Here is a 15,902-nt window from a genome sequence, read left to right on the forward strand (position 1 = left end):
TGGAAAAATGCAGTCCGGGTTGTATGGGCCACCTGGGTCTCCATTGAGAGAGACGAATCCAGGTGGACCCCCAGGCTGCGAACGGAGGGGGTCGGCACCAAAGTGACCCCCTCCCACACCGGCGGCTGGAAAGACCCTCCCCCCCTTCACGGCCGAGCCAGAGGATCTCCGTCTTCGATGGATTCAGTTTTAACCTGCTCTGCCGCAACCAACCAGCGACAGCCTCCAAACAGTGCTGTAGAGCCACAGGGGCGGCGGTTGCTCCCCCCTCCATCAACAGAACAAGCTGTGTGTCATCTGCATACTGATGACAAATTAGCCCGAAACTCCGTACCAGCTGAGCAAGAGGTCGCATATAGATATTAAATAGCAGCGGGGATAAAAGTGCCCCCTGGGGTACACCGCATTGGAGCGGGCACTTCTGGGATTAAGGAATATGGAAGTCATTTGAACCAAAGATATGAAGAATCAAAATGGGAGCTTCTGTATAGTGACCAAAAGACTGCTTGTTTGCAGCAGGTCAAAAAGGAATGTTATAAGCTTGTCAGTGATTATGCAGGCAAGCAAAGATAACATCTTTAAGATCTTGTCACTAAAGGCCAACGTGACAGCAGACATATGCATTTTATAACTTTGTTTTGTTAGAATAACTTTGAATGTGATTAGTTAATATGAAAAAGTGTTTTTCTATATAGTTAAATGAACACAGAAATGATAATGAGAGATTCACATGTATTAGTATTTCACTATAATTCTATTGTTTTAGAATCAGTGTAGGTAAAATCATTTTAAGAAGGGAAATTTTATGATCCTAAAGAATGTATATCAACCTGCATGCCCTAGGGATATCTCTCTCTCTCTGGGAGCAAACTTAGAAAAACAGAAGAACAAGTTATTCTTGAAGGCAGTTAGTTTTATTGCTGCCCTTTGCATATGGGCAGAGAGGGGCATGAGCTAAGGAAACTGACACGTAGAATAAGAGGCTGTCTTAATGTGACAAGGAGACAGATCTATCCAATGGGATTTTAAGGTACATGCTTATAGCACGTGAAAGAGGTCTGGATCATGTACGTGAGTAAGGGGATGATGATTGTATGACGTCTGTATTTCTGTATCTATAAAAACTAAGGTTCTTCCTATGCTGGGCGTGTCTCTTTCGAGAGCAACCCGGAAGGGTTTACCTTCTGTAACTTTCTAAATTCTGTGTCTAAAAAATTGGTCCTTTTGTATGAAGTGGGTGTGTCTCTTACGGGGACACCCTGGTCAGATACTTATGCTGTCCAGTAAACTTATCTTCTGTTTCAAAACTGTTTCTTGGGTGTTTTCTAACTTAGTCTTAAACTAATTCAGCTGTGTAGGACCAGAGATGCGGTCCTGGCCCCACACCAGGGTATTAAAACAACTGGCAGAATTAATCTCAGAATTAATCTCTCTTACTCCAGTCTTTGAGAACACCTGGAGAACAGGAGAAGTTCCAGAAGACTGGAGGAGAGCTATAGTTGTCCCCACCTTCAAAAAGGGGAAAAAAGAGGACCCAAACAATTACCACCCAGCCTGACATCAATTACAGGAAAGATTTGACAACAGATCATTAAACAGATGGTCTGTAAGTACTTAGAAGAGAATAATGTGATTACTAAAAGTCAACATGGGTTTCTGAAAAACAAATCATGCCAAACTAATCTTATCTCTTTTTTCTGATAGAGAAACACATTTGATAGACAAAGGGAATGCTGTGGTTGTAGAATACCTGGATTTTAGTAAGGCCTTTGACAAGGTGCCAAATGATAATCTTGTAAGAAAGCTAGTAAAATATGGGCTACTGTTAGATGAATTTGTAATTGATTGAATGACCAATGGCTAATCTTCCTTCTGAAGAGATGTGACTAATGGGGTGCCACACAGTTCTGTCCTGGGGCCCAGTGCTATTCAACGTTTTTATCAATGAGTTGGATGATGCAATAGAGGACATGTTAAATTTGAAGATAACACCAAATTGGGAGGGATAGCTAATACCCCAGAGGACAGAAGCAGAATTCAAAATGATCTGGACAGATTAGAGAGCGGGGCCAAAACTAACAAAATGAATTTCAACAGAGGTACATGTAAGGTACTACATTTAGGAGGAAAAATTTAATGCACAAATATGGGATGGGTGACACTTAGTTTGACAACAGTACATGTGAAAGGGACCTGGGAGTTCTTACCAGTCCACAAACTGAACATGAGTCAGAAGTATAATGTGGCAGCCAAGAAAGTCAATGCAATTCTGGGCTGCATCAAAAGGAGTATTTAGTGTCTAGATTGAGGGATGTAATAGTACCTCTTAGTTCAACATTTGTCAGACCTCACCTGGAATGTGTCCAGTTCAGAGAACTGCAATTCAAGGATATTGACAAGCTGGAACAGTTCCAGAGGAGAGAAACCAAAATCGTCAAAGGTCTGGAATCCATGCCTTACAAGGAGAGACTTGGGGAGCTGGGTATGTTTAATCTGGAGAAGAGAAGTTTAAGGGATGCCATGATAACTGTGTTTAAATATTTGAAGGGATGTCATGTTGACGAGGGAGCAAGCTTGTTTTCTGCTGCTCTAGAGACTAGGACAAGGAGTAATGGATTCAAGGTACAGGAAAAGAGATTCCACCTAAACATCAGGAAGGACTTCCTGTCAGCAAAGGATGTTCAACAGTGGAATACACTGCCTTGAAGTATGGTAGAGTCACCTTCTTTGGAGATTTTTTTAAACAGACTGGATGGCCATGCGTCAGGTGTGCTTGGACTGTGTATTCCTGCATGGCAGGGAGTTGGACTTGATGGCCCTTGTGGTATCTTCCAACTCTATGATTCTATGAAGCCAACTATAAGGGTGAAATAAGGAATATAGAAACACAGAAACCAATGCTAAGTCAGCTAAGAAAACGAACCTGAAATGCAGAAGTGTATTCAAATAATAGTGTTTCAATGTAATTTAAAAAACAAAGCTACACTTTGTGTGCATTCATGTTTAAAGGTTTGTGTGAATTCATGTATAAAGGCTACATTTCAAGCACTAATTTGGTTAATCATATAACTGTGTTTTTCTTCTTAAAAGGCAGCTCACATGCAGGGTCACAAATATTTCTTATGAAACATCTCCTATGTATCATTTGTGGTATAAACATCACAATTATTTAACAATGTGAACTATGAAAGAGGAAAATAAGCAAGATAGTTCTTTTAAATTAAATTGAAAACTAAGATATAAACACAAGACCTACAAGCCTGATTGCCAAGGAACCACCTAACTCATGTTTCTCCAACAGCAAGAGCTGACCAACTTATTTTCAAGACTCAAAGGGATTTCAAAAGTAATTTGTTATGTGTTCAATTATTAAAAGCTAAGTCAAAATTACAGTTAGATAACCTTGAGCTTTGGGGGGGAATTGTGAGTTTGCTGTTAATGGCAGAATCCCATATCACTGATCACTACTGATGCATATGAGTGCCCTCAATTCCAGTCTTGTGTTAACTATGTTGCATCCTTCACTTTTAAGTCACATTTCAAGTTACCAGTAACAAACACGTAAGAGGAAATGTGGCCCAGGGGTGGGGAGAGATAATACTAATACTCAAGAAATTCCTGATACTTCAAGGACACTGTACATGGACATAAAAAAGGTTCTAATGTCAGAGGTAGTAGAGAAATATGTAAAGATGAAAACATTAGCTGTGGAATTAAAAAAGTTTAACTGCAAGAAGAATCCCTAAAAATAATTCTCTATCCAAGACTCTGTATACTTTTTCAGTGTAAGAACATTCTTATTAAGAATGCCAGTGCAGCCCATTTCCAGATGGATTTCATCTTTTAAAGAAGGATGCAATTCACAGACTATTACAATGAGTAAGAAAGACAATGATCCAATTTTTCAACACAAAGCTTGAACTATACAAGAAATGTTGCTAACTAGTAAAAATTAAATGGTCTTCAAATTTAGATTCCCTCATCTCTACAGGCTTATAAGAATGGGGAAAAAATAAGAATCAGAATTAAAAGTACAAGTAATGACTGGGATGTCATTAGTATGCTTATTCAGCTAGCCTCAACCAGAGTCTGGTGGAACACTCGATCTTGTGAGACCAGGGCCCTGTTGGATCTTATGGAGTTCTGCTTGGCCTATAAGACAGAGTTGTTCCATCAGACATACAGTTGAGGCCATTGGGCCTCCTCCTTCTCTTCCCTTACAACTTGCTGTGCTCAGTTAGCATTCAACCTTCATAGGACTTGAGTGCATTTTCACCATCCTGGAAAAACTGAATTTTTGTAAATTATTAGAATGTGAATGTTTACCTGGTTTTATTATTGGAGCGTTTTTATGTTAATGTTTCGGATGTACATTATGAGTTTTATGCTTTGGATATATGTTGCAAGCTGTCCTGAGCCCCAAAGGGGAGAACCGACATATTAAATCCAATAAATAATAATAAATAATAATAATCAGTCAGGTCTCCCAAAGCGGTGGCTGATGGGAAGTGTACTTCATGAGTATCTGGGAGGCATGGCAATCTGACCTTCAGAATTAACGATTCAATCTGGGGCTCATTCCGCACATGCAGAATAATGCACTTTCAAACTGATTTCAGTGCTCTTTGAAGCTGTGCGGAATGGCAAAATCCACTTGCAAAAAGTTGTGAAAGTGGTTTGAAAACGCATTATTTTGCGTGTGCGGAAGGGGCCTGGATCTCATCCTGTGACTAGCTCCAGAATGAAAATGAATGTAGACTGAGAAATACTAAAAGTTGTAAGAATGTGTATAAACTGTGAAGTCAAAGATCAGCAATTACTAGCAAATAATGTTATGTAAAATAATATGCAAAAGTAGTTCAAGCTAAGAAATCAGAATTAGGCTGAAAGCCGGGCTGTAAAATAGGGTTGCAAGTTGCCTCAGCTAATGGGTTAGGTTTAAATGTCATTGTGTATCAAGATTTCTTCTGATAGAGTAGCCATGGGAAGCCCCCTCAGCCCAGTGATAGCCAATTTCTACATGGAACATTTTGAGAAACAAGCCCTCAAAACAGCACCCAGGAAACCTGCAACTTGGTTCAGATTTGTGGACGACACTTTTACAATCTGGAGCCATGGTGAGGAGGAACTGCTGAATTTTCTGAACCACCTTAACAGCATCCACCCAAACATACAATTTACCATGGAAACTGAAAAAGAAAGGAAACTGCCTTTTTTAGATGTCTTGGTCTTTCGCAGACCCAACCACCAATTGGGCCACACAGTATACAGAAAGCCAACACACACACATAAAAACTCCAATCATCATCCACAACAGAAAAGGGGCATAATCAAAACTCTGACAGATCGGGCAAAACGAATTTGTGAACATCATCTCCTCCCTGATGAAATCAACCATCTAGATTGGGCTCTGCAGGCTAATGGCTACTCCACTACAGAAATCAGAATTGCTTTAAGGCCAAGAAAAACCCAGAGGACTGAGGAGAAACAGCCCACCACCGGAAAAATATTTCTACCATACATCAAGGGAATCACAGATCAAATAGGGCAGTGATGGTGAACCTTTTTGAGACCAAGTGCCCAAACTGCAACCCAAAACCCACTTATTTATTGCAAAGTGCCAACATGGCATTTTGACCTGAATACTGAAGTTTTGGTTTAGAAAAATCAGTTGGCTCCAAGGTGTGCATTAGTCGGGAGTAAGCTTGGTGGTAGTCGGTGGCTTTGCTTTGAAGCAACCGTGCAACACTTCGAATGGGTGAATCACGAACCTAGGAGGGTTTAGAAGCAAGCATCATTTTCAGCAACCGTACTTACTCCCAGGTGAAGGATTGCGCTTCAGTTCTTCCCATGAAAATCAGTTGGGTTTAACAGCACTTAACAGGGTTACCTACACGTCATGCCCAGTGGCCCAGGTCAGCCTAGATGTGTGTGTGGGGGGGGCAATTTTCCACCCCCCACCATGACGAACTCTGTGCATGTGTGCCCACAGAGAGGGCTCTGAGTGCCACCTCTGGCACCTGTGCCATAGGTTCGCCACCACTGAAATAGGGAAACTGATGAAAAAGCATTACCTACAGACCATTTTCAAACCCACCAGGAAAATACAGCAAATGCTATGCTCAGCAAAGGACAAGAGAGACCCCCTCACTTCTGCAGCAGTATATCGCATACCCTGTAGCTGTGGAAAGGTCTACATAGGAACCACAAAATGCAGCATTCAGACCCATATTAATGAACACAAAAGACACTGTCGGCTTAACCATCTTGAAAAATCTGCAGTTGCAGAACATGTGTTAAACAAAACTGGACATAATATTTTATTTGAGAACACTGTAATTCTGGACAATTCAGAAGCTTACTATGTCAGACTGTGCAGGGAGGCCATTGAAATTCACGAACATCAGGACAACTTCAATAAGAAAGAAGAGACGTTAAAAATTAGCAAAGCCTGGCTCCCAGTACTTAAAAAATGGACTGATAACCCCACCCACAATGCAATGCACTCAACCACACCTTTGCATAGTAAGTTCCACCCAAACACTTAATGATTGGTTCCCCACCCTGGGACATGGACAATATACCCCACTAAACTTTCCCTTCTCACTTAGACACAGTGATACACCTCTGAAGATACCAGCCACAGATGCAGGCGAAACATTAGGAACAAAATCCACCAGACCACGGTCACACAGCCCGGAAAACCGACCAGAACCAGTTGAATCCGGCCGTGAAAGCCTTCGACAATACAAGATTTCTGCTTATTTATCTCAGCTGAATACCAAAGTTGGTCTGCTTTTGTTGAAAGAAAAAATATTTAATGCGAAAAAGAGACAGACATTCAAGAGTTACCGTGATCTGCCTAGACATACATTTGGGTGTTTTTTTCTTCTGTCATTCTTGACTCCTCTGCTAAAAGGAGCTGTCAGTTTTGCACCCAGCTTGAAGGATGGCGTAAAGGAGTTTGTTCAGCAATGTTTGTTTGTTTATTTAATTTGATATACCGCCCCATCCCCGAAGGGCTCTGGGCAGTGTACAGCATAAAACCACACAAAATCATCGTAATCAAACTTCCATAGTTACAATATCTTCACACATACAATACAATATCTTCACACATATTTTTAAAAAAACCTCTGAGACCTGAAATATGATGAAATCAGAAAGAGCTTTTATTGAAGGAAAGATATGGAAGTCATAATAATATTGAGCACACAGCAAAGGGCCCAATATCAGAATGTGCTGAGAGGGACAGCAGCATCCCAGAGGCCCGCACACTTGAAACATATGTCGCTTAAGATGGGAAGATCAGAGGCTGAAAGAGGCAGAACAAGAGGGGAAGGCACATATGATTATATAGCTACTTATATGGACTACTTTCAACAGTGTCCAAAGCAGGCTGCAACAACCATGCCTGAGCAGCCAGTAAACCAAAAAGACAATCTAACGTAAGCAAAGGAGCAGATACCAAGTTTCAGCGTGATTTCAAAGCAAGCAGAGAAGCAGAGACTCAGGAGGTATCCTCACTGACGATTAATCCTGGGATAGGTCGAAATATCGAGGTTCCCTTGAAATCTCCTCACAGCCGAACTGTGGAACACGTATCAGTCCCGTTTCTGGCGCTTCACAGGATTTTCCTGGACCTGCTTGTATACGCACCGTTTTGAAAAAAAAATTCCAATGGGAGCTGCACATTTGAGGGTCCATAACTTTGGGCCCCATGGACCAAACTTCACCAAACCTGGGTGGTATCATCAGGAGGGTCTCCTAAAGATACTCTGAAATTTTGGTGCTGCTAAACTATTGCACCCCTGACAGAAGGCACCCCCCCCCCAGGGCAGGTTTAGATGTCTTCACTAGAAACAAGCTGCAGTGAGGATGTTGGAACCTGGATGAAAAGGTGCCAATTCTTTTGAAACTTGGTTGTATCTAGATTAAATTTTCAGGCCTCAGAATCTTATATCTAATACAAGGAAGTTTCTGAATCACTACATAGGTACAGTGCAGAAACTGAAGACTTTGAAGTTCAGATTTTTATTTCGGCTACAGAATTTGAGACTCCAATGAAAAACAAAAGATCCCCTTTCTCGAGGACTGGAAAAGAGGAGGTAATGCAAATTAGCTAACTAATATGCTTCCTCAGTAGTGAAAATTGATGAGTAAGTCCCTAGGTCAGTGGTTCTCAATCTGTGGGTTGGGACCCCTTTGGGGGTCAAACGACCCTATCACAGGGGTCGCCTAAGACTCTTTGCATCTGTGTTCTCCATCTGTAAAATGGATAAATGTTAGGGTTGGGGGTCACCACAACATAAGGAACTGTATTAAAAGGTTGCGGCATTAGGAAGGTTGAGAACCACTGCCCTAGGTCCTTGGAATAGTTTCTTAGTAGTAGAAGTCTGAGGTCAAAGAAGAATTGTGTTAGGGCCATCTTAATTATCTCACAGGGCTGTTATAAATAGTTGTCAACTGACCTAACTCCATCTTTAATTGTGGCCATATATCTGATCATCATTTTATTTAGTTCTGAGATTCAGCTCTTAGTTATGATTTAAAAGACATGTTTCTGTTAAGTAAGCTTTCAGAAATTATTTGAATTGTTTGCAACCCTTTTCCTTGCAAAGTACAGAACAGTCCATTGAATGCTCCCAAACAGCTTTCCATTCAGGTTTCAACCTGCTCATCTTTCCCAATGCAGAACATTTGCCCCTCCCATCAGATCTATCCTTCTGTTATATTTTAATGTATCCTGACCCTTGAATTCAACATATTCTGCCTACAGAGAAAACAAACGTTTTCAGCCTCATTGTCCTTGTTGAGTGAATCAGGTAAGTTAACACCCTTTGTCTGCAGCTTCTCCTAGTTGCAGTTCATACTCACCCTGACCCAGTCTGACAGATCAACATGCAGAAATTTGCTTCTGCACTTTGTGAAGGTTGCAATACGTATCCCCATCCTTCTCTAGCTGTAATGAACACTTTTGAACCATGGATCTACAGCTCCGCTCATTGATTTTATGCAATTTTAAATGAAAGTCCATTCAAGCTCCAATCCTAAATATATTCTGAGAAAATAAACTCTGTTAATTTAATTTGAGTTTACAAATGCATACTTCCTCTTATAATCTTTACTAAATAAGCAGACTTTTATCATTTTCTTAAATCTTTACAGCGACAGTAAACTGAAGATATTAACATCAGAAGTCAGTCTTATCTAAAAAACACAGTTAAACAAGTATTATCATGCTAAAGTCAACAGTTTTAAATGTAATAGGAATGGTGGAGTTTTATGTCAGTTATGGATTATGACACACTGAAGTGAAACCCATAACCAAGATGGTGATGCAAAGTAGTGTATCCCCTTGAAAGATTAGGTGCATGATTTATTTGGGAATTTCTCATTCTCAAAAACAGCTGTGCAATCCTACAGAAGGGTTAGCAGTCTTTCATCCTGTAAGGTGAACTGTCTCAGAAGACAATTCCACTTTCACATAAGGAGACACAAAATTAAATTCCTGAAACAATTTAAAAACTATTTTGTTAAGAAAGATTATTGGATTGCTCAGTTAATGAGCCTACATGCCAAGGTTTGGGCCAGGGAGGTTCTGACTTCAATTTTCTGCTTAGCAAAGATGACTAGTTGCCACTCCACAAAGAAAGCTCTCTCAGCCTAGCCTGCCTCACAAAAATGTGGCGAGTAAAAAAGGAGCAGCGCCAAGAACACTTCCCTGCCTGCGATGCAGAAAGGACAGGAGATGAGCATGGGACGACCTTTTCTAAAAACACTTAGATAAAAATATCTTAGAAATGTTCTAAGGGCAGCGTTGGATGTCTACTCTAGCTCATCAAGAAGTGCCTTTATCGGCTGTGTGGCACACAGAAATGCCACAAATGAACCACTTCTCATCATGAACATCCAGGGATGGGGTACACTGATGTAGCACGATATATGTACACATAAAATATATGTACACTATATTTACATGAGGTTGCCCCCTGGCCTCACAATCCTCATCACTTCCATGCTTAGCTAAGATTTCCCCAAGAAATGTCTCATCGCTACCCTGCTCCTTCCTCATTTTGTGACCTTTCGTTGTTGCTCGTTGGAAACCTTCTGTCTCACTGACATTCCCACTAGGCTTCCCCGCCCTACAATCTGAAGGAAGTTTCCAAACCCCCTTTCCGGTTAGTGTCTCCCAAAGCTGCATCAGCATCGCTTACCTGAGCCAGGAAAACTCGAGAGCCGAAGCAAGGGCCTGCGCAGGGCTTGCAAGCAAACTGTGCGGGGACCGACACGCCAGCTAGAGCGAGGGCCCGCGCAGCCCCCTGAGGGAGACGCTTCGCCTGCCCGGCCCCAGCTGTGACTCCGGGACGCTGAACTCTCGGTGCCAGCCGCGCGCCCGTTCAGGCTGACTGAAGCGCTCGCTTCCTCATTTTCTCTCGCAGCTATTTCCTCAGCGTGGGGTTGCAGCTGAGCTGAGCAATACTTCCTCGTCAGACCGAAGGCGCCTCTGCCCTTCATTTGCTTGAGGGCGGGGGGCGGGGGCAGCGAAGGAGATCTCGGCGGGGTCGACTACAGGGGGTAGTCCAGTTTGTTCCAAAAGAGCAATAGCCGGCTTTGGAAGACTGCCAGTGTTCTGTGCTCTGGGACCCCATTGGGTCCTTCTGGAGCGACTGTGCGTTTGGGGCAGGCGGCGAACCTTGACGAGAGGGAATGTGTGTCACAATCCACATTCCCACGGAGAAGTCTTGCGAGCCACATGACTGCCTCCTTGGGCTTCCTCCTCTCGTCACGAGAAGTGCGTTTCCACAGGGCCGTTTTTGCCACCTTTCTTCCCTCTTGGCGTAGCGCCTCGCTCTTAAAGGTGAAGGGCTTCATGGCGGGCAGGGATTTCCCAGAGGCGAATCTCCCCAGGACTTCATCTCCCAAGCAAGTAAATGGTCTTGCTTTTCACTTGAGAAATCTGATCGAGAGAAAATGTGGATCCCTTTCCAGTCTCTAGCCAGGTGCTTATGGGGTTTAGATGCGCTTGGATGCAAGGCAGCTTACCAGTCGGTTCATGTTCGTGCTTGCTGAGAACTTGCTGCCCTTGCTGAGAACTTGCTGTAGCGTATAGTATAAAGTGCATATCGGGAAGAAAAGCTTCCCAAGCAGTTGGCAAATTAAACGGGAGGTAAGCAGTTTACAAGAGCTGGTGTGAGTATGCAGTTCATGGACAGTAGGTAAGGGGGGGGGGGTTCTCGGGTTTGAACCCCCACATTCATGTCCGAAGCTCCGCCCCTCCGTTTGTGGGTTTTAAAAACATTTTAGTGCTTTTTCAGTTTTTGGCCTGCAGGGGGCGCATTATTTTGGCTAGCAGCATCAAACTTTTAGGGTATCATTAGGAGTCTCTCCTAATGATACCACCCGGGGCTGGTGAGGTTTGGTTCAGGGGGTCGAAAGTTAGGGACTTCCAAAGGGGGTGCCCCCATCCTCCATTGTTTCCAATGGGAGCTAATAGAAGATGGGGGCTACACATTTGATGGTCCATAACTTTGGACCCCCCTGAACCAAACTTCACCAAACCTGGGATGTATTATCAGGAGAGTCTCTTATTGATACCACCCAGGTTTTGTGAAGTTTGGTCCAGGGGGTCCAAAGCTATGGACTCCCAAAGGGAGTGCCCCCATCCCCCATTGTTTGCAATGGGAGCTATTAGGAGATGGGGGCTATACCTTTGATGGTCCATAACTTTGGACCCCCCTGAACCAAACTTCACCAAACCTGGGATGTACTATCAGGAGAGTCTCTTATTGATACCACCCAGGTTTTGTGAAGTTTGGTCCAGGGAGTCCAAAGCTATGGATTCCCAAAGGGGGTGCCCCCATCCCCCATTGTTTGCAATGGAAGCTAATAGGAGATGGGGGCTATACCTTTGAGGGTCCATAACTTTGGACCCCCAGAAACCAAACTTCACCAAATCTGGGTGGTATCATTAGGAGAGACTCCTAATGATACCCTAAAAGTTTGGTGCTTCTAGCTTAACAATTGCATTCCTGACAGCAGGCACCCCCCAAATTTCCCCAGATTCTCCTTTAAAATCTTTCACCCCCTTCGGCATGGATTTAAAGGGAGAATCTGAGGTCCTCAGTTTAGAAGAAGAATAAGAGTTTGGATTTATATCCCCCCTTTCTCTCCTGTAGGAGACTCAAAGGGGCTTACAATTTCCTTCCCCTTGCTCCCTCACAACAAACACCCTGTGAGGTGGGTGGGGCTGAGAGAGCTCCGAAAAGCTAGCCCAAGGTCACCCAGCTGGCGTGTGTGGGAGTGTACAGGCTAATCTGAATTCCCCAGATAAGCCTCCACAGCTCAAGTGGAAGAGCAGGGAATCAAACCCGGTTCCTCCAGATTAGAATGCACCTGCTCTTAACCACTACGCCACATTGAAAGTGATGCTGTTTCAGGGTGGGGGATAATTCACCCCAAAACAGCATCACTTTCAATGTTGTTTAACTAGGGACCCCAGATTCTCCCTTTAAGGTGGATTTAAAAGGAGAATTTGGGCTCTCTAGTTTAAACACCATTGAAAGTGATGCTGTTTGGGGGTGGATTCCAGCATCACAGCGGCTGCCTGGAGGGGGGGGGGGTGCAAAACTCAGACTTTGCACCAGGCTCCATTTTCCCTCTATGCCTCTGCCCAGAGGGGAGGGCAGGGCAGGGGAGTCTGCCATCCCCGACCTTGGAGAGCTGCTTTTATAAGCGCTAGGCCAGGGGCGGGGCTTGGGGAGGCGTGGCCATGCCCTAGGGGTGGGGGGTGGGGGTGGCCCCACCACCGAACCCCCCCATAAAAAATCTATACCTACGTCCCTGATGCAGTTCCTCCATATTACATGCCTGTGATGCCTCACATTTGCCCAGATTTACCATTAACTGGATGGTAAATAATTTCTTAGTCTAACATTCTTTACAGAATTGGAAGAATGAAATGGGAAAGGAACTGTGTGTGCCATACACAGCTTTTGGGGAAAAAGGCAGGTTAGCAATCTAATTGTATGGAAGAAAAACATGAGCTGGAAGTTCATAATCTTGATTAGTGCAATTTTTGTGCTCATGAAAAGAGGAAGGCAGTTGACACTGTGAAAACCAAGCATAGCTGTGGTTACATAAGGAACATACATGTCACATGCTAATTGCCCAGTTACTTTCAGAGTTAGGAATTATATTGCACTATCATAGATAGGGCCCTGTTTCACTATATCAGCTCTGTGTGTAAGCCACTTTTTAAATATTAGCTGCTTCAGTTAAGAAGTATTGAATGACCTGTGCTTAATATTAATACAGAATAATTATCCAATAAAATTATCTGCTTAAATATTCTTTTTTAACCCTACATGAGTATCAGGACCATTTTTGGTTCTGCTTTCTTTCTATATACAGTTTTAAAACATAGTAAATTATACAAATCTGCATTTACTATGAGATAATATTACAACTGAAAAATTTTTACTGGCTTCATGTCTGTTTGTAAATTCTCCAACTATCATCAGTTATTTAAAAATCTGATTGTTCCACCTACTCCTAAAATGACTGTCAAGAAGCCATTCCAGCTTCAGGCAGTTATCAGAAATTCCTGGCTTGCATTCCTAGCCACTCCTATGCAAAAGAGTGGGAAAAATGGAGAGCAAGTTACACAAGAACTAGATACCTCTCATGTCAGAATTTCCCAACATGTTAAAAACATAAGAGTCTTTCTTGATTAGACCACTGGTTTATGTAGTGTAGCATTCTGTTGCACACAGCAGCCAACCAGGTACTCTGGAGAGCCAACCCCCCCCCCCCCCCGAGAAGTCCCAGATTATTTCAGCCTGTCCTCACAGGAAAAGCTCTCCAATCCCATAATCATTTTTGGTTGCCCCCTTTTTTGTTTCACTTTTTCCAGCTCCCAGAGGCATAGCTCCAAGGGGGAGAAGTGTGTGTGATGCACCGGGCGCATGCCTCTTTGGGGGTGTGGTGAGGGCATGGCAGGGGCGTTCCAAGGTGGGATGGGGTGTTCCGGGGCAGGACGGGGGCAGAGGGTGCTTTCCCCCCTTGCTACACCTCTGCCAGCAGTGCAGGGATCTACTCCAGTGCAATTACATAGAATCAGAGTTCAGGGGGATAATTGGGACTTCCATTTTCAAACTTCCTACATGCAAGGAATATTTTCCATTTCATCTTTTTTGATGAGGAACGCTGTGTGTTGCAGGGGAAGCAACAGAAGCTGGGGGAGGGAGGGAGCCACTGGGAGCAGGAGAAGCAAGGAGGGAAAAAGGTGAAATCACCTCTTCCATGAGTCTTGAAGGTTTCCCATTGAAACTGTTTGCAGACCTTATTTGCATTTGCCAATTTTTAGAGCACTCTTTTATCCTTTCAGTTCAAAATACTTTAATTAATAAAATATATTCTATCCAAATGATAGTTACGTATGAGGCTGTCCTTAAAGCTTCCACTACTGTAGAATGCAGCTGTTGGGGAGGGGAGGGCAGGAAGAAGCCACTAATGTTATCTTACGGCTTTTCCTTATTGTGTTTTTGCTGCAGCTCATCTTAATTGCATTGGTTTTCTCCTTCACTTACACACAATATAGCTATGCAGGTGGTAGGAGAAAAAAGTTTAAAAATCACAAGGGCGGGGCAACAACTGGCAGACAATATTGCATGCAAGGGAGGGAAAAACTGATGCAGTTCTGACCCCATACAATTTTGTCTTATTTGCCTCATATTTTAGGCCTGGTTTTTTTCTGGTTCTTTTGGGTCATTTTTACCATCTTTTCCCCCCCAGAAACCAACTTTGAGTTGCATTTGTTCCCTGTGTGTAATGTTAGGTTCTGTTTATTCTGGCCACTGCTCCCCACCTGAAGCCCACATGATGGGATCATCATCAGACCAAGCTCTCTGTTCCACATCCCAGATACTTGTACGTTCATTTTCAGTCTTTTAAAAATGAACAGTATCAATACGTTGCTATACAAAGATGGTGCATGCATAGTTATTGCTCTACCAGGCATGTTGCCATAGCACCTCCTCTCCCAACAGAACCTTTTTTAATAGGTGTAGTTGAGTTTTTTTAAATGAGCATGCACATGACAGTAGTATATTGCTCACAGATGTTCCTGAGAGCCTGTTAATAACCCTCCCTTCCTTCTTACAAATGTTATGCTTGCTATTACAGTTATTGAGGTTTAATGGGGAATTATTATCACTTTCTATTTTCTGTGGTCAAGCAGAGATTCTCACACACATGCACTTTCTATTGCTTTTTGCTCACTCCACTGATATTTTAATTTCTGCAACCAATCAGAGACTTATATCATGGCAAATTCTTCAACCCATCACTGGTGAGCATAAAATGAACTAACCCGAAAAACACTTTATTTTGAGGCCACTAACTTTGAATGTAGGAGAAGTACCTTTAGCACGATGTCAAGAATTGCTGTACTTTCTTTCTGGTATATATCAGTGGATATATATTCTTTCTGGTATATATCTGGTATATATCACTGGAATATATCAGTTCACAAGCCTAATGGGGGATGTGGTATGATGTGCCTCTGTGGCTCTTCATAAGCTTCTGCCAAGTGAACTAACGTCTTATTTGCTATTGCTTTCTGTTTTGCTGGAGTTACATTGTGATTCTCAGGCAGTTCCAAGTTTCTTTGCCACAACTGATCAGAGAATCACCAGCATTCAGATTTTGTTCTTCCAGTTTTCACCGTGAAAGAAATCATTCCCTCAAAAAGAAAAAAAAAGGTTGACCACCTCAATGGTTGTCATGTATAACTTGCTTTTTCTGTAGGTTCTGTCTCCTTACACAAGATAAACTTTTTCTACATCTCCCATCCCCACCCCCCAAAAATTGGTTTTGAGTTTTTCTCATGCAGAAACATA

General features: G+C 42.8%; 1 protein-coding gene across 5 annotated transcripts in view; it reads right to left on the minus strand.

The window, feature by feature from the left end:
- Nucleotides 1-10,989, minus strand: part of SYK (spleen associated tyrosine kinase) — a 52,683-nt gene extending 41,694 nt beyond the window's left edge. For 3 of the 5 annotated variants that reach the window (XM_048503774.1, XM_048503773.1, XM_048503770.1), the window contains exon 1: nt 10,218-10,989. The gene's annotated coding sequence lies outside the window, so the exon portion shown is untranslated. Of the gene's footprint in view, nt 1-6,362; nt 6,413-10,217 lie in introns of all 5 variants that reach the window. The other 2 variants (XM_048503772.1, XM_048503771.1) reach the window with 1 other exon arrangement.
- Nucleotides 10,990-15,902: the final 4,913 nt, after the last annotated feature.

Source organism: Sphaerodactylus townsendi, linkage group LG07, assembly GCF_021028975.2.
Source record: "Sphaerodactylus townsendi isolate TG3544 linkage group LG07, MPM_Stown_v2.3, whole genome shotgun sequence".
Lineage (NCBI taxonomy): Eukaryota > Metazoa > Chordata > Lepidosauria > Squamata > Sphaerodactylidae > Sphaerodactylus > Sphaerodactylus townsendi.